Source organism: Tamandua tetradactyla, chromosome 18, assembly GCF_023851605.1.
Source record: "Tamandua tetradactyla isolate mTamTet1 chromosome 18, mTamTet1.pri, whole genome shotgun sequence".
NCBI classification, from domain to species: domain Eukaryota; kingdom Metazoa; phylum Chordata; class Mammalia; order Pilosa; family Myrmecophagidae; genus Tamandua; species Tamandua tetradactyla.
In genome coordinates this window covers 48,232,942-48,257,547 of record NC_135344.1, presented here as the reverse complement: position 1 = coordinate 48,257,547, position 24,606 = coordinate 48,232,942, and the positions used below count along the sequence as shown (strand labels likewise).

Sequence of the window (24,606 nt, the reverse complement as noted above, 5' to 3'; positions counted from 1 at the left end):
TTGATTAATGAGTTGGCCTGTACGGTTGGCATCGTTTTTACATTAACATATCTGGCAATATGTTCCAGTAGATAAGCTCATTAAAATTGTTTGCATTGTTTGATAAGGATAACAATGTAATGGAGAATGCAGCTCCAGTCTGATGCAGCCCAAGGCCAGACTTGAAGGGGAGAGTGATAGCTTGGTCATATTTCCTCTGAAGTTCTTTTGTACTGAGTTAGTTATTTTTAAATGTTACCTTGATAACCGCTAACAATGCTTTTGCTTTGAGACTGAGCACACAGACCTCTAAAGCGCATCCTCTCAGCTAGTGAGCAACAGGAAATGACTTAAAAAAAAAAGCTATCATCTAAACATTCAGATGGTATTATAGGTAGACCATTCTATGTGTATGAATAATGCCTATCATAATATAGGCCCCAAAGTGCCCCACTTCCATGTTCCTTGATCAAAGATATGTACTATTTGCTGACACACACAAAAAATTAAAAAGCAACCTTTGCCCTGTCTTCTCTGGCAGTTATATAAATACTTGGAGTTAATTTTGGCTGTGCCCATGAGGTCACCAAAATCTCATGCCTTATGGTTCCAACTAATGTGTTGACATGGCATCCTTACAGATTTCAAGTGCTGGTTATTCGCTTAAAATAAACGAAAATTGGTCCACAGCATCTGGAATTTTCCTTTGAAGACCCTTGGATTGTAAAGTTGGGCGCCTTTTTGTCCCTTACTCTTCTACCTTTCTTTCTACAGACATCCCAAAGCCTAAAAACAAAACAAAAAATTGAGTTGCTTTTAAACTGCACGTATTTAAACTGTTCTTACAGGTAATAAATTTGAAGCCCTCATTTCCTAAATGATATAATCCCTGCTCTGTAGGCAGCCGTTGCTTTTAAGAAAGAGTTTGACTTTTACCACATGGGTCAAAGGAAATTGCCTAGTTGGGTTTTATTACTCATATGAACCACCTTGAAATGGTAATGGAAAAACTTTGCAGAAGGGTAAGTGCCACCTTTGGTGAAAAATCATTGCTTTAAAATGAAATTTATATACCTCTTTAATTTCAATCCAAGTTATTTCCATTTCCTGAATGATTTCCAGTTCACCCTCTAAATTCTCCTACTAGTACCTAAAATGATGTAAAAAAACAAAACTGAATTTTAATAAAGATCTGAACAAATTCTTAAGTTGCAAAGAGCATCATTGCATTCGTATTTTATATAAAAGAAGTACTGTGCACTACAGTGAGATGTCATAAGTTAAATGAAGAAGGAAGCCTCCAAAATTACATTTGTATTGGATTTTACAAAGAGTGCACATGAAGACAGAGACACTTAGTCTGCTTTTCTTTTATAATGAATGATCAATGTACCATAACTACCACTTATTTTTGAAGGGCCATAGGGAAGGGAGAAATGTGACACATTTTTGCATCCACAAAGCATTCCATCATTATATGGGCATTCCGAGTCTGGAATAATATAGCCATTTAATTGCTGAGGAAACTTGGAAGGTGATTCAAAAGCTGGAAGAGAGATTTAACCAAATGCAAGATTGTCTTTGGCTATAGGTTTGGTATAACCCTCAACAATATAGCCCTGGGAAGATCAGAGCAGATTCTCTTCCTGGTTCCTTTCTTGACTTCTAGATAGGCCATCAGCAGATCCTTTATCTTTGGCTTTATTTTCCACCATTGCTTATTGCATCTAATGATACCTAGCCCCATTCTCATAGAGATGAGGTCAACTGCAAAAGTTTATAGCAAAGAATGTTTAAAAAAAAGAGAGAGAGAGAGACATATAAACAAAAGGAGAATGTGGCCATTAATGAAAAAGGACTCTTAGAACTTGGGACAGGAATGCTCCTCACCTTGCCGGCAGCACAGATGAGAGGAGCAGGAGATCCAGCGAACAAGACAGTGTTGTCTAGCAGTGTCAGTGGGCAAGCAGTGACTCTCCTCAGCAGGAGACTTTGTTGTCGGAGCGTTTACACCAGCTTCTTCATAAAACATGCAGTCAAACATGGTTCTTGACCCAGGTACCTAGTAGTGTCCATAGAGCCTCTTTTCACAGCCTGGGGTAGAGGTAGATGATGGTAAACCGTCGCTGAGACTTTGCACTTTGATATCATGCACTTTGATTAGAAAAGTGAATTTCCTTTGGAAAACTATCCTAATTAGAAAATTAGTCATTTCGGTTGAAAAAAGCAAGTGCAGAAATGTCTCAGCAGGACCACATGGACAGCCACGTTGGCACATCATGTCCACATGGTTCTGCTTCCTCATGCGCCAATGAGCCCTAAAAATCCTTACATTTTAAGGGGTACATAAAAAATAAATGTGGTGTGGGCCATCTGAGTTGACACTGTTTAATTCACAGAGTGAGTGAGTGGCGCACTGGAGCTCCCTGGAGAGGGTACGCCCCCATAGCTCCATTTCATGCATATGCTAGTCGGAAATGAGATTTATTAACTGGCCCTCTGCCCACCCATCTTTATTTGCATGCTCCAAGCTTTTAAGAATGAATGTATAAGTCTAAGGGACTATTTCCACATGGGTGTTGGAACATGCAGCTACAGTAGCATATGTTTCTGAATACTTTTTTAAAGAATATTTGACTCCTGCCCCCCACACCCACCCCCCGCCCCGGAAATGGACTGTAAAGAAAGGCAGAGCTAAAGTTTAAGACTAAAATGTTGGCCATGACATCCAACTTTGCCAATTTTGTAAGATATATTAAAGAAAACAGAAATGTCATGTGCCTGTGTTTATATTAAAAAAAAGAATTGTGGGGTGGCCACGGTGGCTCATCAGGCAGCGTTCTCATCTGCCATGCCAGAGACCTGGGTTCAATTCCCAGTGCCTGCCCATGCAAAAAAAAAACAGTTGTGAAAGTGTGCCCCATTCAATAGAGGCTATCCTAACATGGCAACCTTCCACCAGAAGGGAGATTTCCCACACACTTACTTCAACAGCAGCTATATCAGCAAGAGCCTAGCTTGACTTGACTCCACTGTGTAGCTGTTCTGTGGGATTCTGCGGGAAACCAAAATTTTTGGTGAAAAGAGTGTGGGCTTTAGAATCAGGTAGAATTTTCCTTGACCTGGCCAGGTGCTCTGTTTTGGGTGTTGCTGGAAAATAAGGTGAGTTGGGTAGGTTAAGGAGCACTGTTAGTATTATCTGTGTATACCGCTGTCAGAGGAGGTTTTTCAATATGGTAGTTTTGTGCTGAATATTTTTCTTAGTGTTTGTAGAAATCAAGAGGTTACTCGATGCTATGATTTTGAACTTCTTTCCGGGGCCCTTTGTCGGCATTTCTGCTCGCCCCTGTTCTGCATCTGGTTGCCAGTGGTGGTATCTGTTTACAGAGCTTCACCCCAGCAGAACAGTGGTTTGAGATTGTCTTCTGGAATTTAGGAGATTGGCTTTCATTTGCAGCATCTTTTCTATATTTGTGGGGCCCTCTTGAAGCTGCAGTGAATTATCCCCTAACGTTAATGACGGGTATCTTCGTTTGCCAGGGCTGCTATGACAGATACCACAAATTGGTTGGCTTAAAACAACAGGAATTTATTGTCTCACAGGTTTGGAGGCTAGAGGTCCAAAATCAGGATATTGTCAGGTTGTGCTAACTCCTGGCGGCCATAGTGTTCTAGTGCTGGCTTGGTCTCTGCCCCCATCACGTGTCAGTAGCTGTCTCCTTTTCTGGTGTCGACTTCTTGTTTCCAGGTCGTTTCCTTTGCTTATAAGGACTTCAGCTGTATTAGATTAAGGCCCACCTGATTCAGGTGGGCCTCACAGTAGCTAATTCCATCTTCAGAGGTCCTGTTTACAAATTGGTTCACATCCCAACCTGAGGGTTAGGACTTCTGCATGTCTTTAGGGGGGACATGATTTCAGTCCCTAACAGAGGAGGGGGGTGTTGGGAATTATCTGAATATTTCATTTGCTTTGGAGAATTAGGCAAATATTAGAGAGTCTACCCTGGCCAAGGTCTGTCTATAGAGGGTCCTCTCCCAGGATCTAGAGTTCTAGCAAATTTCGGACATGTAAACAGCTCATTTTGTTACAGATTTATGCTGCTGTGAACATTTTTACTTAGTCTGTGTAGGACGGGTTTTTGTTTCACTGTACCCACAGTGATTCAAAATAGAAAAAGATAACCTCAAGACCAGCGTGCTATTGGAAGGTGAAGGAGTCTGTGGGAGACCAGAATTTTTGGTGAAAAGAGTGTGGGCTTGAGAATCAGGTAGAATTTTCCTTGACCTGGCCAGGTGCTCTGTTTTGGGTGTTGTTGGAAAATAAGGTGAGTTGGGTAGGTAAGGAGCACTGACAGGCAGGCAGGTTATAGGAACTTGGAAATAGGAAGCTTCTGAAAGCCTAATAATCCAAAAAAACAAAAAAAGAAAACCTCAAAAAACAAAATAACATAATGGAAATAGAAGCTGATCTGCTGTTTTGAAATGAGAGTTGAAAGGAAAATGGAGTCCTCTGGGTCTTGAAAGGCTGGAGAACCCCTAATTCACCCTAAGAGAACTCGTGGCCCCTAATGGAGGGGTAGAACAGGTGAATAGATGTTCCTTGGCTCAATTAATCTTTTCCTGAGGAGGAGCCACCAGTGCAGCTTCCCCTCATTCTAGGACTGGTGCTTGGGGCATCAGGGGCTTCTGTATCTGCATCCACTTCACCCCTGGCAGTCTGCCTTCAAGGGGCAGCCACAGTTTAGAGCTCACACTGGTGGGAGATTCCCAGACTCGGAAGCAAGGCGTTTGGTGCAAGAACTTCCCTTGTCATTTGTGGCCACAAACCTTACAGATGGAACGCTAATAAAACTGCTCAGAAAGCTCCATGTAACACCCGTGCCAGTTCCTCTTACAGTTAGAAGTGATTGCCTTGATGACAGACTCTGGTGGAAGGAGAATCTAGCCTGAATGACATGGATTTTGTTTGCTTTTGAATTTTGTTAGTATCACTTTAAAAGGGGACCTGATCTGTTCCTCTCCTTGAAGGGTAGGCTGAAATATGTTAGAATGTATATGCTAGAATAATTTTATTCTTCCTGACTTCGGGGTAGCTTTCAGCTATCACCCTCAGTAATTCTAAATTGGATATGTCATACTCAGCCAATATCTTAAGCACTATTGTTCCAACAGCCCTTTCCTTACAGCTTTACACACACATATCCCTTCGCTATCAAGCAAGTCTTGTTTCTTCGCTCATTTTAAAATTCTGATTGTTTATCTTGGTGTTTGGGGTGTTTTAGTATTTATTTATTGTGGAGCAAATTATTTCAGAATGGAAACCTACACTTCATATAGGCAAAATCTGAAAGTATGTGACTTCCATCTTATAGCACGAATCAAGGAAACTTTCTCTTAAGAGAGTCTGTTTTGTTATATGCATCTCCAAAGATGGTTTTTCATTTTATAGAATAAATTATTAGTGAGGAAGGACAAACTTTTATAGCCTACCAAGAAATAACTTTTTTTATTTCTTTTCTGTTGTCTTTTTATTTCTTATTCTAAATTGATGCAAATGTTCTAAGAAATGATGAATATGCAACTATGTGATGATATTGTGAATTACTGATTATATATGTAGAATGGAATGATCATATGTTAATGTTTTGTTCATTTGTTAATTTTTTTTAATTAATAAATAATTTTTTTTAAAGTGAAAAAAAAAAGAAATAACTTTTTAGTAGGTTATTAAGAAAAATACTTGCATATATTTTGTGTCAAATCTCCCCAAATGAATTAGGATTTTACTCACCTGAACCAGGACAAACTTTCTTAAAAGCAAAGAAATCTTTTTTTTTCCGTTTTTTTTTTTCTTTTAATGTTACAGCAGGGGATTCACGTGTTTGGGTTAAAGTCAGAGGCAGTCAAACTAGGAGAGCTCCTTTCGTGCTGAGTGCAGTGTATGTGTATACAAATTGAGGATGTAGATTCTCCACTTCATGGACTGAAGGAGGCACAGGGCAATGCTGGTTCATTCAAACTTGATCAAGAGTTAAATAGGTCAAGAATTGTGTCTTTTGTCTTTTTCTACAGTGGCAGAAGACAGTGATAGGATGATCAAGTTAATGGCTGTCTTGAGTAATGATGTCTTTCAGTTAATTGTCTAGTAAAAGAAAATATGGCCGGAGCTTAGGGTTTCTGCTAGTCTAGGTCTCTCTTGGTTCAGGAAGGTAAAATGACTCCTTAAAAAACCTAATTTGGGCCATGACTTGGAACAGAAAAGAAATAGGCAAGAGATGTCAGTGGGAAGAATACATATAACATATATAATGTGCTTTGGTGAAAGTATGTAAAATGTGGTCTTTTTCTAGTATGTAGTTTTGATATCAGGACTATACTTCCTAAAGGCATTTTGGCTAAAAATTAATTCTATGTAATGAACCTTGCAAAAGTACAAATTTTATATGCACACAGAATTGGTCCGGAAGCCTATGGCCAGTGTTGGTTGTTGCATAAGCCTCAAATGAGGCACATTTTAGCCAAAGTGGAATCTCTGTGATCCCATTTAATTCTTCTTAGAAGTAGTATTTGTTTCTGGCTTTGGTTTTGTTTTGATCCCTAACTTCTTGTAATATTTGTATTGGCCATCAATAGGTTACACATAGTGTAGCATATTAACTTTCATGCAAAGAAGTGAAGTAAATGATGATATATTCATATTCACCTGATATGCATGAAGAAACTGAAAGAATACAGAATAATAACTGGGAGCTAGGCAAGATGTCACTGTATAGCTTTTTATGTTTTTAAAATTTGGGGTACTATGTAAATGTGTTACCTAATCAATCACTGGCATTTCATTTAACACTAGCAATAAATGAGATTTAATAAATTTAGTGAGTTTACCATGCTGAAATATGTTGGAAAACATCACACTTAAAAATCATGGACTTGTTGAAGTTATGTGTATGATATTAAAAATAATGCAAAAACAATTTTTAAATTAAAATTTCACACATAAATAGGCTCTTGCAGCATCTGCTTTGTGTAACTCTTCTGGATTTAATACATTGCTGAAGAAATCCATATTTTGTTTCATTTTCTCCAGAGTACCTTGAAACTGCCTGTGTTATTTGTGACTTGTCCAGCCTGCTTAGTAAGCTCCATGAATCTTGCGCTAACTGCAAAATAATCCCTGTAAAGATTATTTTCCAGTATCCTTTTTGAATATTTGTTTTCTTATTTATCAAGCGCCTGCTGTTTGTCATACGTTGTGTGGGGCCGTGAAGCTGCAAGATTCCAGCTTACTGCCCTTTTTTTTTTTTAAGCCACTCTCACTGCAGTCCTCGGTCCTCCCCCAACTCTTAGCCCAACTTCCCCCCTTATGGACATTAATTAGCACTATCTGTCCTTAATATCCCTGCAATTGTGTGGTCGCCAGGAAACACACTATTCTGCATTCACCATACCTTTCTGCTGCAGTCTCTCATCGACCAGTCTGGGTTAAGGCTGAGTGAATCCCCATGGAGACTTGACCAATTAAAAAAAAAACAAAGACGAGGACCGCTTTGAATACATTAGTCTTGCTATGGGGACCAGCTCACCATCAATAACCATGAAATAAAAAGGCTTGTGGCGCTTGAACGAGTTGAATATCTCTGCTAGGAAAGGAGGCGGCGGGAAAAGGAGGTCCTTGTTGGGTGGGGTAGGGTAGGTGGGGTGTGGAGGAGGGTGAAGATGCAGCAGGGTGAGGGCTTCTTAGGGTGAATGTGCCAGGGTCCCTGGGGTGTTCGGTTCCAGCCCTGCCCTCCCTCCTCCACTCCCCCTTCTCCCTTCCTGTTTCTGTAAGGGGCTGAGCCTGCCCCGCCAGCACGTCTTCTCCGTGGTGAATGAGAGAGACGAGAGCATGCGTGTCAGCTGCTGTGGCGGGGGCACGGCAGGAGGGGAGGATGAGGGCCAGCCGGTCGCCCCAGAAATCCCTTAGCAGGGCTTGGAACTCACAGTACGTTGAGAAGCAGGTTTGGTGTTCGGGGGGCTGATTTTTCTCTCCCTGGCATTTGTGACAGGCTGCCAGCATTGTCATAATACTGCCTTTAAGAGGTGAAACATGAATGACAATGACCACATTTCCAGCTTGCCAGGTGTGTCGATACTTCTTCACCTCCAGCTTCAAACTTCATCTTTTCCGAAAAGATGGCCTGGACCATCCAGAACTGCCTCTCCTACCCCCACATTAAGATGATTGGGGTTCTCAGAGTTGGAGAAGCAGTCAGATCTGGAGCACCAAGGCTGGAGTCTGGAGTGTGGGACTCTTATTTTCCAACCCAGCTCCACCCTTTTCTCACTGTCGGATCTAGGGCAAATTCCTTAGCCTCCCTAAGCTGTACTTTCCTACCCTGCAAATGGAAATAATAATACCACCAACCTCCCGGGATTCTTGGGAGGATTAACTAAGGTACGGATTTTAGTGCCTATACAAAGAAAATGCTTTGGTGAATGTTAGCTAGTCTTGTTGCATTTAATTCCACTCTAGTATTTTACCCTGTCTTTATAATCTACGATTTTTGTGTCCTTAGTACCTCATACAAGACCTGGCATATAACAGATGTTCATTAAAAGTCCAGATTGAAACTGTAAATAATTCAAACAAGTTATACCATAGTCTTTTTTTCCCCCTTTATCAACTTTATTGAGGATTAATTTATATAGTGTAAACTACATTCATTTAACGTGTATGAGTCAGTGAGTTTTGGCAGTTGTATATACTGTGAAGCTGTCACCACACAAAAAAAGTATGGAACATTTACATCGCCCCCAAAATATTCCTTGTGCCCTTTGCAGTCTATTTCCCTTCCCTGTCCACAGCCCCACACGACTACCAGTCTGCTTTCTGTCGCTGTAGATTAGATTACATTTTCTGTAATGAGATCATATAGAATGTGCCCTTTTAGTATCTGATTTCTTTTACTCAGCATAATGATTTTGAGATTCATCCATATAGTTTTATGTATCAGCAGCTCATCAGTTTTTATTGCTGAGTAGTGTTCCATTGTATGGCCAAACCAGATTTTGTTTACCAGTTTGCCAGTTAATGGACATTTGGGTTGTTTCCATTTTTTTCAGCAGTATGAGAAAAGCTCTGTGGCCAGTCATGTACAAGACTTTGTGTGGACGTATGTTTTCATTTCCTAGGTTATTACCTAGGAGTGGAATGGTTGGGTCATGTAATTGGTTTATGTTTTACTTTTTAAGAAACTGAAAAACATTGTCCAAGGTGGTTGTACCATTTTACACTTCCACCTGTAGAGTAGGAGAGTTCCAGTTTTCCACATGCTTGTCAGTACTTGGCATTGTCAGTCTTTTAAATTTTGGCCATTCTTAAAGTTATATAGAGGTGTCTTATTGTGGTTTCAATCTGCACTTTCTTGATGACTCATGATGTTGGGTATCTTTTCATATATTTACTGGCTAGTTGTATATTTTTATTTGGTGACGTGTTTTCCAATCTTTTGTCCATTTTATAAAATTGGGTAGATTATTTTATTGGTAAGAAGATTGTAAAATATATTCTGGTTACTGTAATATAGTCTTGAATTAGATTTTAATGTGTGTGGGTCTCTTATCCTAACCTGAATATGAACTTGTCAAGAAAAAGATAGTGGTTTCTATCTGTCCTTGCCCACAATGCCTTTTGAAATAATTAGGTGCATAGTCATCTCTCAATAAGTACATACAAAATGATTCAGTTAAAATAGACAGCAAAATAGTTACAGGATAATTATTTAAGCTCAGAAGAATCTACCTTAATTGTTTTGTGTGAAAGTGTTAAACTTAGATTTAGGCTGTCTTTGAAGTATTGATTGATAGGAGATACTCTTTTAATCCTATGGAGAAGAGCCCTGTACTTATCTAGCTATTCTTTTCTTTGTATTGATTGCTCCTTTAATGTTAGGTCACACTCTCTACTTTAAATTTAAGAGGAAAATATTTATAGAAATGTTTGTCTTTAAATGTGACAAGGAGCCACTTACATGCTTTCAAAATTTTGCCCAAGAAATTAAAGCATTGGATCACCAGCTTACCCCACCCAGTTTTTTAAAATTCTGAGGCCAGCAGCTCCCAACTCCACCTTATTCCATTCCCATTCGTCTCATTTGGCACTTTGGCTGTTGCCAATTTGGCCCCTGCCTTCTCTAACCCCTAAAAAGGAGAAAATGCCTCAAGTAGAATTTAGAGCCTGGGAAGCAGAAGCCTAGTGAGGTCAGAGGTTTGCCTGAAAGGATCCACGTGAGGGACCTTGTTATTTTGGGGGAATGTGGGGACGCTTGGCTTACAGAATTATTCAGAAATCTTAATAGCAAAAAGCCTAATTTCTAAACCACGTATTTTAAATTCCAAGGATATAAATATAAGATTTTATATAAGGTCACTTATGGTTTTCTAAATACTGTAGGCCTACTAGTAGATTTTGGGAGTGCTATTTATTTCATGCGTTTCCTTTTTATTGCCCAAACCTACAGACCAAATTTCAGGTAAATGCTATCTCCCGGATGGCAGTAATCTCTTGCTGTTTAGATTACAGATGAGTATTTTCTGTGTTTTGGTTGGGATTGCAACAAGGGACAGCCATTAAGTGTCAGTTGAGAATGTTCTTTTTTCTTTAACTGAGGATGTTCCTTAAAAGGAAACCAAATCCTCTTAGACGGGACGTCTTGTGATTCCCGTAGTTTACCATGGCCAAGGGTGTGACCTTTTTCTAAAAGAAATATAGTAAAATGATTGTTTGTTTCCTTTTCTGTTAAGTAGGGAGCCTAGAACAGATGCTGTCCATTTGGCTTTAAGGACTCTGACTATCAAACAACTAGACCCAAAATAAACACCTGAAGAATTATAGACTGGAAAAATGCCCAAGTCTTTTTCTGTGGGCCAACAGTGATTTGGTCATTGTTAGCATTTAACTAACCAATAGGCCTATAGTCTCAAAATAAAACTTAATATTTGCAAAAAGGGGATATAACCAGCAAAATTAGACACTCAAGGGATCAAAGATAAAGGAGCTTTATTTAAATATGTCCAAATAAAATTGTGTAGTCAAGTATATTGTGATACACCTCCATAAAGAAATATGCAGATATTACACATGAAGAAAATAGAAAAAGTTCACAATATGTTAACAGAAACAAGACTAATACAAGAGTGTGTGTGTGTGTGTGTGTGTGTGTGTTGAGGAGCCCATTTTTATAGAAAATGTGCCTGTTTAATTTATATACATTATACACTATAAAAGTGATCTAAGAAGTTATGAATATGAGTAGTAACTTGGTAATGGGATAATAGGTAGTTGAAATTTTACTTTTATATTTTTTCTACTTCTGATTGAAAATATAGTTTTTTAATACAAAAAATTTTTAGTAAAAACTAGCACATTGATGCCTATGTTTAAAACGAATAGTTTTGTTTTTTTCTAATGGGCATCCTATCTTGAATTTGTTGTTTACCTCATCGAACTAGTTTGAGATTTTTTTAACCTCAATTTTAAATAGAATATTTTGGAGAATATACACATATTTAAATCTGTATAATGGTAAAATTAATATTTGATAGTATTGTATATTATGCTTATTAATTAAAATAATAGCTAAAGGTGAAGTAATATAAAATAGCATAGGTCTTTGAAACATTGAGTCAAACAATGTGGTTATCAGGTCTTTAAGTTTAGGAAGCCAAAAAAACAAAGTATTTGATTATTACCTGTGTTAAAGTCTCTAAATCAAATTAATCCTGGGAACCCATAAACTAGGTATGGGGTGATGGGGTACTTTACCAAAGTTATGAATTTCATCTGTTCAGACTGATGCAAATAGTGTGTTACATTTAACACACATAGCCACACTAGAATTAGCTTCTTTTGCATACCTTTCTTATTCTTTAGACATTTTTTTCTATAGTAATTTCTCTTAATTATTTAGCCAAGTAGTTTATAATGTCTTCTCAGAAGTAATTTCCTTTTTCCTTAATTATCTCTGAATGCTCATTAATTGATTGCTATCATTCAGTCATTCAGTCTGTCAGACTTAACAAAACATTCCAAATTCTGTAGACACCACCATCCCCACATTTCTTAAACTTTGCCACAGTCGACTAAACTTGGTCCTGTGCTCCTGTAATCCCTTATATCATAGAACTGCAGAATCTAGAAGGAAGAGTTCAATTCAAGAAGCTCCAAAGCTTATACTCTTCCCCAAACATCTTCCCAGGCATCTGCCCCTCTGTTATTTCTGTACCTCATTTGGTTTGAGTATGGTATAGCTCTTTAACTGCTAATCAGGGACTTTTCACTCAAATACTCAGTTTGTGAACCTCCCTTTGGGAACTGTCAGTGCTAATATATTGATGCTCGAAATGTAATTTTTGACCTGTGACAAGGCAATAGGAAGAAGAGCAGAGTGGTACTGCAAGGTAAGAGTGTTTTTGTATAAATTGATTTTTTGTCAGGGGCAGCTAAGGATTTCTTCATTCTTCCTTCCAGTAAATAAATGGTGGATGAGCTCATTGCTTTATAAAAGCAAAACAAAAACAAAAGAAAGACCTCTTCTTCCACTCCAGTGGACAAAGAAGATAGGATTTGGTGTCTGCTTGACCAAAGAGAAGTAGCAGGAAACCAGGGGAGGGAAGAGAAGTGTGAGCTCTGATCCTGGGGTGGAATTGCAGGAAGAGATAGGGCAGTCCTTCCTCTGGCTGAAATGTAGACAGTCATTTCACATGAGAAAGGAAGTTTGGGGGATAATGCCCTGGAGAACTGGTGAGGAAGTAGTGCTTTTGGTTTTTATTGTATTTCCCCACTGCTACACCAGTTTGGTTGAACATAAGTGATCTTAGCTCAGTTGTCGCAATGACTGAGATTTCCATTTGCTAGCAAGAGCCTTGTAATGTGTGGTCAAGATCCCATCTTGTAACTCACAGGATGCTCTCCGGGGTGGGGAGGGGGGAGAAAAGGTTAGGTATAGAAGCTGATCAGTATGTTGTCAACTAAAGGTAAAATTTAAGAAATTTAATGTCATATTGTTTCCAACCTGAAATTTGCCATTTTGATTCCATCCGAGTCTGCTCTGGATAGGAACTAAGGAAAGGCAGGCAGGTAGGGCTGCGGGGGTGTGGAGCAGGGATATGGATGCACAGTACTCGTTTTGCAGTCACGTTCACTGGCTTTTTTTTTTTTTTAAACATTGGTCTATACTTTTCTTTAATAGGCTTAATTTTATTGGTATTACATTTTCCATTTCCATTTTAAACTATTCTCGAGAGTTTAAAAAATGAATTTTACCATAATGTAAATACAGACTTTTGGATAGGCACCAATCCCCAAGGGTGAAATACTGAGAGATGTTTTATTAAAAAAAAAAAAAAACAAAAAAAAAACTAGATTTTTCTAAATACATAGTCAAGATATCAACCTGAAGTCTTTGAAAAGCATTGAAAAATTATTAGCAGTAATGTATGGGCTGTCTTAAACGACCCGAAAAAGCAAATTGAGAGACTTGAGTCCAAAATATGTAATAACTAGAAATGTAAAATGTGGTGATTCCTAAAATATCAGCATGGCTTATATGTTACAGCTGGCAGGCTTTTGAGCCAAAAATTGTTCCCAGCAATAAACAGAGTAACTAGTCACCCAAGGAAACTTAAGTTAAAAATTCGTCTTGGTTAAAGTGAAAATGTAAAATGTTGTCTTGGGGTAGAATGAAAAAAGTAAAAATGGTTTTATTAGAGACAACATTCATGTCCTCATATGGGTTCTTTTCCCTTCCCACTTACTGTCACCACAACATAAAGACAGAGCAGGAAGGGACTTGGTGGGAAATAAGAATTTAAATCAGAATTCTTAGGTCCATATTCCAGCTCTGCTACTTAGTAATCGTGACTTTGGCAAGCCACTAAACTTCTCTTGAGGATCATTTCCTACCTGATGTCATAAAAATAGTACCTGTCAGGCGGGCAGTGGTGGCGCAGTGGCAGAGTTCTTGCCTGCCATGCCGGAGACCCAGGTTCGATTCCTATTTTTTTTTTTTTCTGCCCATGCAAAAATAAATAAATAAAAGGTACCTATCACATACCAGGATTGTGGAAGACCAAATGAGAAAATGCGTGTGAATTGCTTAGTGCTCTACTGGACACATGATAAGTTTTCAGATGTTTTTCTGACGTCTCATCTAGTCCCTCTGCTTTACCAATGAAGAAAAGAACATGAGGCATGTGCCCAGTTTACCCAACTTATTGATGATAGCCTGGAACTAAAAGCCAGTGCCCCTGAAGCTTCAGTAAAACTTGTGAGCTTCTCATATCTGTGTTTGAGACAGAATTGCACATTTTTCTACTCACTTCTGCATTTTTAAAGACAGAGTCCTTTAATCTACTCAATCTTAACTTACTCCTACTGACATCTCACATAGTACAGGAGGCAGATAATTGGCAGTTGGTATGGCTTTCAGGCATCCTATGAATTTCCCCGTCCACCACACTCTGCCACGCATGCATTCATTCAGCATTTTATTGTGCACCCTCTATGTCAGGCACTGCTGTAGACCCAGGAGATACAGCAGTAAACAAGATATGGTCTGTAACATTCCTGCCTTTATAGAGCTGACACTGTAGATGCAGGAAGTGGTGGACAGACAGTAAACAAACAAGATCATTAAAAATTGTGTTAATATGCAAAACAGGATGATGTAAGAGTAACTGGAGGCCACTTCAGATAGGGTGGTCTGGGAAGGCTTGCTGGGAAGTGACATTTGAGTCGAATCTGAGACGCATGAGATGTAGCCACTGGTGCCAGGAGCTGAGAACATATATTCCAAGCTGGCCGGAGATCTCCATAGAAGCTTCTCTTCCTTTGCTTAAGGCCTTGACTCCCAGTTATCTGAAAGGATTAACCATGAAGCTGTCATCCATCATCTGTTTTTTTTAATTATGTGAAGATTTAGAGAAAGCAGACAGCTGAAGATACTAAGTACCTGAGGAGGGACCACCACCACCAAGAGTCCAAAGCTCAGAACCAGGAGGCTGGGGACACCCCAACATTTTGCCTAGCGTCCTTGGCGATAGCGTGCTCATTCGATTGCCACACTCTTCTGCTCTGTCCTAAACATGTCATCTTACGTGGGGCAGATTAACAACTGAGTGACCACCTCCCATAGTGGCAGCAGCACCCATGTCCTGAGAGATTGCTCCATGGTCATGCTGAGTTGAGGTGAGGGGGTAGATTTGGGCTTGATTGGAAGTGGCTCGGGATCATGGGAGAGAGCTAAGGTCAGGATGGGAAGGCACAGGGCCAAGTAGGGCTGGGAAAGTGAACGCAAGGCAGATGGTCATCAAGGAGTGAAAGTACTGGAGCCAAGTAGGAGGACAGGAGGCTGAGCAGAAGTTGATGCCCCACGGAGACCAGCCAAACCCTGTGCCATGGGAATGAGCTCTGGGTCATTGAAATTATTTTCGGAGCATGAACCAAGCCACCCACTGCCTGAAACAGTCGGGCATTTAGGCGGATATAATCAATCCATTTCTACATTGTATGCCTGGTTTTCAGTGTGTGTGTGTGTGTGTGTGTGTGTGTTTACAACTTTAGCCTATTAATTTCTCATTAAATGCACATAAGTTTCATTCATATCAGTGGACATTATGAATGCCACAAAGAACTTTTTTGGAATTCTAAAATTTCTTCATTCCTTGGATAAGAGCCACTTTAGAGGCATTGCCATTGATTTGTTAATTCTGAGTTAAAGGAAAAGAGCTATATATGCTGTTTTGAGAGTTTCATTCTATTTTTCATTTAGTAACAATATAGTGGGCCTCCAAACTGAGGGCTGAATTCACATGGCCACCTATTGAATAGCACTTGAGAGGCCCCGTACAGATAGATAATAAGAAAGGCTATTGAAAACAAGGGTGAGGGCGGGCCATGATGGCTCAACAGGCATAGTTCTTGCCTGCTATGCCGGAAACCCGGGTTCGATTCCCGGTGCCTGCCCATGCGGGGGATGGGGGCAAACAGTGAATTTTTAAGGCAGGTAAGTTATGGAATTTCCTTTTGCAGGCAGTTAGAGAAATATGTGTATTTTGATTATGTTCTGGTTTTTAAAAATAGTTCTTAAAACGCTGGGTGGTATAGCAAGAAAGAGCTTGATCTGTTTTTAAAAGTATTAGTAAATGGTTGAAAGGAAAGGACACCCTGAGAAGAATATTGTTTTTATGTTTTTTCTCTTTAGGAGGTGGCAGTTATTAGCTAGTGTTAGGAGTTCTGACTGTCAGACTAAATGGACCTTTGTGCCTGCATTAAGATTAGGCAATGAATGATAGCAAAGAGTATATTAGTATGGCAATGATAGACAGCCCAGAAAAGCTTGGAATAAAGAGCAGGTAACCCAGCTCTCTGATAAATCTCATGAGCCTATGCATATGGTAGGATAACTTTGCAAAACGAACCTTTCTCTAAGCAGTTTAGTAATAAAGTAATTGATTTTCTTCATGCGTTCTAAATTATGAATAACCTAATTTTGAGAAAACAGTATATTTCAGTATCTATGTTTTAATGAAGGCTGTATTTAACAAAATATATCATGTTATTTATTAAATATAAAAAATATAAGATGGGATAGTGTTACTATGTTGAGTATAATAAATATGTGGATCTATGTATTTTATAATTCAGTCATCCTTGTCTGAAGTCGGTGGGGCCCTCAGATCTCTGCTGCCTCCGGAAGCCCTGGGGAGTCAGTCTTGCACTGTCTAGCCTCACCCCATAACTGAGTCACACAGCCCTAAAACCAAAACAGATGCACATCTGCCCACTGAGGCTGTAAGTGTGTTATTAAATGAAGACAATGAATGAGCTCTTGAATTCCCATTCCAGTCCTAAAATTCACGTATGTATCACTTTTCTCACAACATGAACGGAAGCTTTATACCCAATTTTAAATGAAACTCTGTCCAGTTTTGGAAGTGTTTCTCCAGGGGGATTTCACCTGATCAGTGCTGACTTTCAAACACGCTCTTTGACTCTCTCCTTTATTCCCTCCCCATGTCCCTCCTCACATGCATGCTTTCTTCCTGTCCCATTTTGGAGCACAAATAGTGATGAATAGAGAATTATCTGGAGATGTTCTTTCTGTGATGAAATGTTTACACCCTTCCCCCATCAGGAGATTGAATCTAGAGAGTGAATTAGGCACAGCTGAGAAATGGGGACTTTTCTGGTTCAGGGGAGACATTTACACTCACTCCCTACTGCTGCTCAGTTCATTATTTAGGGGCAGCCACGGGAGACTGAAGGTCAGCCCTTTGTTACCAGGGAGCCGGCAAGGAGGCATTCAGGCAGAATCTGTGTGCTCTCTTAAGAGGCTTCTCAGATAAAAACCTGCATACTTGAAGGCATGTGGTTGGACTGACTCTTCATTCCATCTCAGGCCCTTAATATCTATTCTAATACAGAAGTGATCTTGGAAGGATAACTTTTGGGGTTCCTTCTTTTGGCTCAGCATTTAATCTCTGGGTATGAATATACCTTTTTTTTCCTTCAGAATACTTTACAGGTTACTTTAGAATGATGCTGCCCCACTGATGAGCTTGTAAGAGAAGGAAATATTCATTATTATGTCATTGATTGGCCAGATCTCTCTTTGTACTGTCAAAGTAAACCATTGCCAGAATATTTGTGGATGCTAAGGAGTATTTGCAAAATGACTATTTCTGTTATAATAACAGAAGCAATTGTTGTTGCATAAGCAGCTGTGTTTGAAATAGAGCACCTCCTTCACCTTAACTACTGTGTAGGAACAGACCAACTCTGACAATCCTAAAAAAACGTAACCAAAGGACGCCCCGTGAAATGGGCAGTTGACAACGAGGCCTTGCCCTGGACCCAGTGTCAGTCTAAGGATAAGGAGAGTCTCGTTCCTGTGGATTATGGTTGCTTCTCCCAAGTTGGCCTCTTTGGGGACTTGGCACAAACAATTATGCCTGAGACACTCAAAGGGAACTTTAAAACCTGGTCCACCTGGACATGGCGTCCATGAAAACATTAACATTTTTAAACACCACTTAAGAAACCACTTGGATAATAGGTTATTTTGAGAGCTTCAGAAATCATTATGTGCCCAAAGTAAAAGAAATAAGTTCTTCAGGCAAAAAAAAAAGTACCAATATTCTTTGCATTCTTTCTCTGCCTGCTCTGTTTTTATTTATGTGAAATGAGGTGAAGAGGGTTGGCAAGTGTTAATCTTGGACTGTTGGGGAACATGTAGAAAGTAGGTATTGTTATGAGAGAAGAAAGTCACAAATTAGGGGGACAGTTGTCAGTGCAAAATGTGTGAATGAAGTATATTTGCATGGGGGGATCGAATTTCCAGAAAATTTTATAAAATGTATATGAGCTCCTTTAGGTAGTGACATGAATGAGGTGACTTAAGTCAGGAAGAGTTTTTAAAGCTTCAGCCTAAGAGTGGTTCGAGGGCAAATTTAAGCTAAATGAAACCTTCTTTCAGAGCAGCAGACAGTAAGTAGTCAGCTGCTTAGGAAAGGCTGTTCTTCTGCAGATGGTCACGTCTAAACTTGGGAAGCCTGGCAAACTCAGAAAGAAGAAAATCAAATTCAAAATAGGTTCCACATGCCTCATTCCCAAAATTAACTTTTGATAGCCCATCTCCTTATATCCGCACACCCAAAACAGGACAAAACCCAGGATCTCGGGACACCTGGCCAATGTGAGCCCTACAGAAAAAAAAAAAACTGTGTTTTCCTCCCAAAAGAGTGATCAGAGTGTGAAGGAACGAGATGAGGAAAGGGAACCCTTCTGCCAAAGAATGCCTGGTATAGTCAATTTGGAAGGGGTGTGGTGGGGCAGAGAGATAAAATGAAATACATGAGAAATAATTTCATTTAAAGGCCACACATAATTGCTAGCCATGACACTTTGCATATTTATCTGAGTTTGAAGAGACAGTCCTCTGGAATAATTCGCAAACCTTGCCGAATTTATTCTTGGACAACATTGTTAAATATGTTGTAACCAGGTTTTGGGCCCAAGGATGAGAAGATGGAGGAATTCTTTTGGTTACCACTGCTCTGGGGTTGCTAAAACTTCGTCCAGGCTCTTCTCTGTAAGCTAACTTAGAGTCTCACTTAGTCATATAAAATTCTTTTTCTTTTAGTTAGAATTGTAATTTTTTAGCATGTGTGGCTCCATAAGGGCTATGAAGCATCGACTTGGTCTTCCCCTCCACCCCACCCCTCCCCACCCCACCCCACCGTGAGTATAGGATTATCCTGAGCAAAGCCGCCACAGAGCCTGAGGCTGTGCTTTTAACCACGTTCTGTATGTCAGTGTCACCAGCCATGGGCAGGCCACATTGCAGCTTTACCTCTGGAGGGATAAAGGGATTTTTGTTTTTCTGTGTTTTGTTCTTCTGCTTGCAAAAAACAAAACGAAACAAAAAACCCACATATTGCCAGCTTCAAACACCAAAGCAGTGTATAAATGTGTTGTGATTATTTGTTTATCAAGTAGGAGCAATGATGCAAATTCATTTTTCAAATAAAATTTAAGTGCCATATTAAAATACAGTAACTCGGAGACTATAATGCTAGGTGGTTGTCCCTTGCTTGTCCTGTCCTTTCTCTTGTGCTTGCCACTCTTGGACACAGTCAGGTTAAGATATTGATAGGAAGCCACAAAGTGGAGTACAGCGCTTTGAGGACTTCTTTCTTTTCTCCTTTGGCACAGAGGAGAAATGCTCGTGTTCCAGAGGCTAGATGGCAGGTCACCTGAAAAGAAACTCATTCCCATATAAAAAAAAAAACATGCCGAAGGTCCAAATATGAGAAGAAACCATGCACAGGGTGATGGCTCTTTATTCTGTATTTTTGTTGTTTTTGTTTTCATAACCATTCTCTTTTTTTTTTTTTTTTTGCTGAAACTATTGAAATTACGAAACTTAAAAAATTAATATTTCGAATTGCTGTCATTCCTCCCTCCACTGGACGTTCATATGTTTGTAATTTTCCCAGGGACCAGGAGTCCTGGGTTGGCATTTGGCCTCCCAGTTAACTGGTAACATGACCTGTTAGGAAACGCTGTGAGAATAAGTGAAGCATAGAATTCTTTCTGGGATGGAAATGGGAGCATGGAGTCACTGTTAACTCCTAAAATGATCCAAAAATTCCAGTGTGTTATCCATACAACATTTCTGCAAAGTAGGCAGGGGCAAACACTTTCACCTTTATTTTGTAATATAGATGAGGCATAAAATCATAATGACATCTCAGGATTTTAAAATGTATCCACGGCAGGGCTGGAATGATAGAATGTCCTCTCACCAGCTCTAAGTTTAACACTCGAAAGAATGTCAGTGTTCTTCTGTGAACTTTATATAGATGACTTAGGTTTGACTCAGTTATTCACCAGTAGGGGAAAATGGGCACTGAGGGAACTGGGGAAAGGAAAGGGTGGATGGCAGAGCAGAAAAGAGATTTCTCTTTCCATTTTGTCTTCCATCTAAGTAACTGGAGATTCAGAAGGGTGCTAACTCCCTTCAGTGGAGAAGTCCAGACCCAGAGCTCTCTGAGCTGAAATCAGAAGGTGATGCATGGGTGGGGTGGGGAACTGACAAAAGGAGGAAAAGACAACCGTGAAATGAATTTAGAAGTGCCTTGCTGAAATTTGGAGACAGTGGATAAGAGTTTTCTAATCAGCGTGGATAGGAAATAAATTGTGTTGATTGCATTGCTGTTAATTTGAAGTAGATATTGAAATCTGTGTATTTCAAGTGTTGTCATTGTTTTATTTTAGGAAATATAAAAAATTCATAATTTTCATTATTCATCCTTCTTGCTCTGTCCTCTAACCTAGTTTTCCCACGAGTCCCTGAAGACATGGTTTGCTCCTTCTGCAGGGTTTCCAGGGACTGCAGCTGTGTTGGTTACAGAGGTGATATGGTGTAGAGGTTCAAGTGGTGAGTCATGGTAACTAATTAACCTGAATTTTTCTAGTCCACAAACCCAGTGCTATTTCATTGTTTGCCTGGTCATCATAAACAAGCCCCTTGAAGGCAGAGAGTGCCCTTACTTGGTTTTTTGTGCTGAGTGTCTATTTAGATATGAAAAGATGATTGCTGTCCTTATGTGCATGTTACCATGTAGGAAAGAACGTGTTGAAACCGAACCTGCAGCAAATAACCTGTTTCCTTGTTCTTACGGATATTTGTAAAAGTTGTCCTAACTCTTCTGTCTTTTTGTTGTGTATTTCTTTCTGTTAGTGTAACCCAGGTGAAATAGAGTAAGGATTATCTCTCTAAAACACAAATCTGACCGTATCTTCCCTATTTTGTGTTCAGTTTTATTTTTAAATTATCTGGAGTGTTTTCATTGCTAATGCTGTCAGAATGCAGTACATCAGAAATGGGCTGGCTTTTATAAAGGGGGTTTATTTAGTTACAAACTTACAGTTCTTTGAAGGAAAGGCAGCTGGCTTTCCCCTGGCTTTCCCCATCACATGGGAAGGCACACATCAACATCTGCTGGCCTTCCCTCCTGGCTTCTGGGTTCAAACTGCTTTCCCTGGGGTCATTCCTTCCTGCAGCTCCATGTGGCTAGGTCTGAGCTGCTTTGAGCTCCTCTCTGCTGACTCCTCCTAAGCCTCACTGTTTGTGGAAGGCACCACCATTTTCTGGCCAAGTTGACACCTGAACCTAACTCCTACCTGAAGCAAAAAATGTGTCTCAAAATGGTTTGGGGCCATCTTGCACAGTTCTCATCTTCATCACTATATAGACTGGTAATGCAAATGCATTTCAGTACTGCCTGAGCTAAAAACCATTGGAAAAGTAACTCAGCTCCCCAAAGGTATTCTGGTGTATGAAAATTTTATCAAGCAGTCCAACATATTTTAAATTTTGAATTATCATGCTGATGTTCTACATGCTTTCGATTATCTTATTGAACATTTATATAATTTAAATAGATAGTTTTAAAAAGTTGACTAGGAATTAAAAGGAGATTTGTTTAATAACTCATAGACTAAAGAAAACACTGGAAGTTAAAAGTAAAAGACCTTTAAAAATAGTATAGAAAAACGATTACGGCTGTATTGCCTGAGACATCAATGTCTTGAGTTTTCATTCATTCAGGGCCAGAAGATTTGAAGATGAAAGTCACACTCCTGAGAGATGGATATGGATGTCCATAGTATCTCTTGACACACAGAGATATACACATATCTGTGTTTGTGTGTGTGTATACCTGTATAATATATATATATATATCTTCTCCATATATTCACATGTACATTTATTTAGAAATAAGTAAAATCTTCCTTTAGCACTCTGAAAAAGAAAGCAGGTTTTATTGCTTAGCTACATATCATGAGAATAAATGAGAACTCCAAATGCAGCTTTCATAAATATATAGATTTTTGAGAAAACCTACAGAATTATGGATTTTGTAATCATGTATAGCCATGCTTAAAAATATTACTTCCACATCTCTAAATACTACTTTTCCTATAAAAGGAAAAATGAATGGTTTTAGTTTTAAGGCAGAAAATGAACAAGAAATGTACATATTAGTCATCAAAGACAATTAGAATCTCGTGAAAAGAACTCAGAAGCCAACTTATATAAGCCTTTAGAGATTTACATCAATACAGATATAAGCTGCAATAGATTGAAATTCATCATTGGTCATGTTTGGAGAATACTAGGAGCTGCCTTATTATTTTGAAAACTGGTAAATAAAGTGAAATAATCAGGTATCGCTCCTGTCTTATATGATCTTTAGCTTAGGGTACCGTAGAGGGGAAGTTTCTCTTTGTAGGATTATTCCAGCTCATAAACGAAGGATAAAGAACACTCTGTCTTTCTCAAGTCTCAATGAATTATTGTATCTTAAAATATCATAAATAGCTGATAATATCACAGAAGGAGTTAATCAGACAGTATGTACCTCCTGATTAAGTTCAGATGTCACATGAAGTAGTCTTGCCCCTCTCCTCCATTAGAATTTGAAGCAGATCTAGCCTTTAGATTGAATTACCAGTTTATAGAAATACAAGGAACAGAGGAACACATTCAGCTACGCCATGAGGATGCAGTGAGCAAACTCCAGATTGTGGAAGATATTACAGGACAGACAGCCCAGTTCCTCCAACAAAATCAGCAGCTAAAAGGAAATTTCAAAAACGTAAAAGGAACTTAAAGTACATGCCAAGGAATTGCAATTGTGAACGTTGTCTGAATCTGGATTCAAATAACTGGAAAAAAATCATAAGGCATTAGGAAATGTGAACACTGCATTTTTTTTTTTTATTAATTAAAAAAAATTAACTAACACAACATTTAGAAATCATTCCATTCTACATATGCAATCAGTAATTCTTAATATCATCACATAGATGTATGATCATCATTTCTTAGTACATATGCATCGATTTAGAAAAAGAAATAGCAAGACAACAGAAAAAGAAATAAAATGATAATATAGAGAAAAAATAAAAATAAAAAACACAAAAATATATAAGAAAAAAAAAACTATAGCTCAGATGCAGCTTCATTCAGTGTTTTAACATAATTACATTACAATTAGGTAGTATTGTGCTGTCTTTTTTTTTTTTTAGATATCATACCATTCTACATATGCAATCAGTAATTCTTAACATCATCACATAGATGCATGATCATCATTTCTTAGTACATTTGCATTGGTTTAGAAGAACTAGCAATATAACCGAAAAAGATATAGAATGTTAATATAGAGAAAAAAAAATAAAAGTAATAATAGTAAGAACAAAACAAAACAAAAACCTATAGCTCGGATGCAACACTGCATTTTTTATGATATTTAGGATTAATGTTTATTCTTAGGTGTGATAATACTGTTTGGTTTCTTTATTATAATGACCTTATTTTTTTTTGAAGCGTGCTGAATATTTACAGATCATAATACTTGATGATATGTTTGGCATTTATTCCAAAGTAATCTTGCTTGGGTAGCAAGGGGAGGGGGAGGGGTAATGATGGGAGGGAGTATAAATGAAGCAAGATTGGTCAGATATTGATAAGTATTGAAGCCAAGAGATAAATACAGCTGATTGTTATTCTATTATCTTTCCTTTGCGTGTGTTTGGAACTTTCCAAAATAAAAGTTTAAAATATATTTAGGAAATGGTTAGAAGGAATATATTAACAATTTGAAAAAATGATAAAAAGAAGTCAGATTTGCCCATTTTAAGAGTTAGAGGGAAGGTACATGTAGTTGGTTAGAACTTGCCTTCTAAGTTATCTATCCAAACATTTTTAAGTATGTTTTTCAAAAGACTGTCCAAAACTCTTATGTAAGAGAATAACAGGTAAAGGAGTTTTGTTTTTGTTTTTTCCTGAAAGAAGCGTATGTGTCTTGTCTCTAAAGTGGTTTTCCTTCTGAACCTGGTATGAAATGTCTTCCTAATGTTATATGCAAAAAAACAAGTGCACATTCCTCCATTCCACTCCTGCTCTCAGGGAGTTTACATCCCATGTCTATGAAAAGAAAAAGGACAAGGGAATAAAGATGAAGAAGCCCCATTGAAGGGATGGAAGTGAATAGAGCCTGAAGGAAATGAGGGAG

At 38.7% G+C, this 24,606-nt stretch overlaps 1 protein-coding gene and 1 long non-coding RNA gene across 4 annotated transcripts in view; one reads left to right on the top strand and one right to left on the bottom strand.

Annotated features, from left to right (window-relative positions):
- The window catches only part of MAPRE2 (microtubule associated protein RP/EB family member 2), a 149,953-nt gene that overhangs the window by 61,361 nt on the left and 63,986 nt on the right, over window positions 1-24,606 (top strand). The gene's annotated exons all lie outside the window — the stretch shown is intronic.
- Window positions 2,965-8,005, bottom strand: LOC143662171 (uncharacterized). The gene is made up of 3 exons (XR_013165193.1): window positions 7,960-8,005; window positions 7,428-7,488; window positions 2,965-3,034 (listed from the first exon to the last, which is right to left on the bottom strand). It is a non-coding gene; the product is annotated as an uncharacterized LOC143662171 (long non-coding RNA).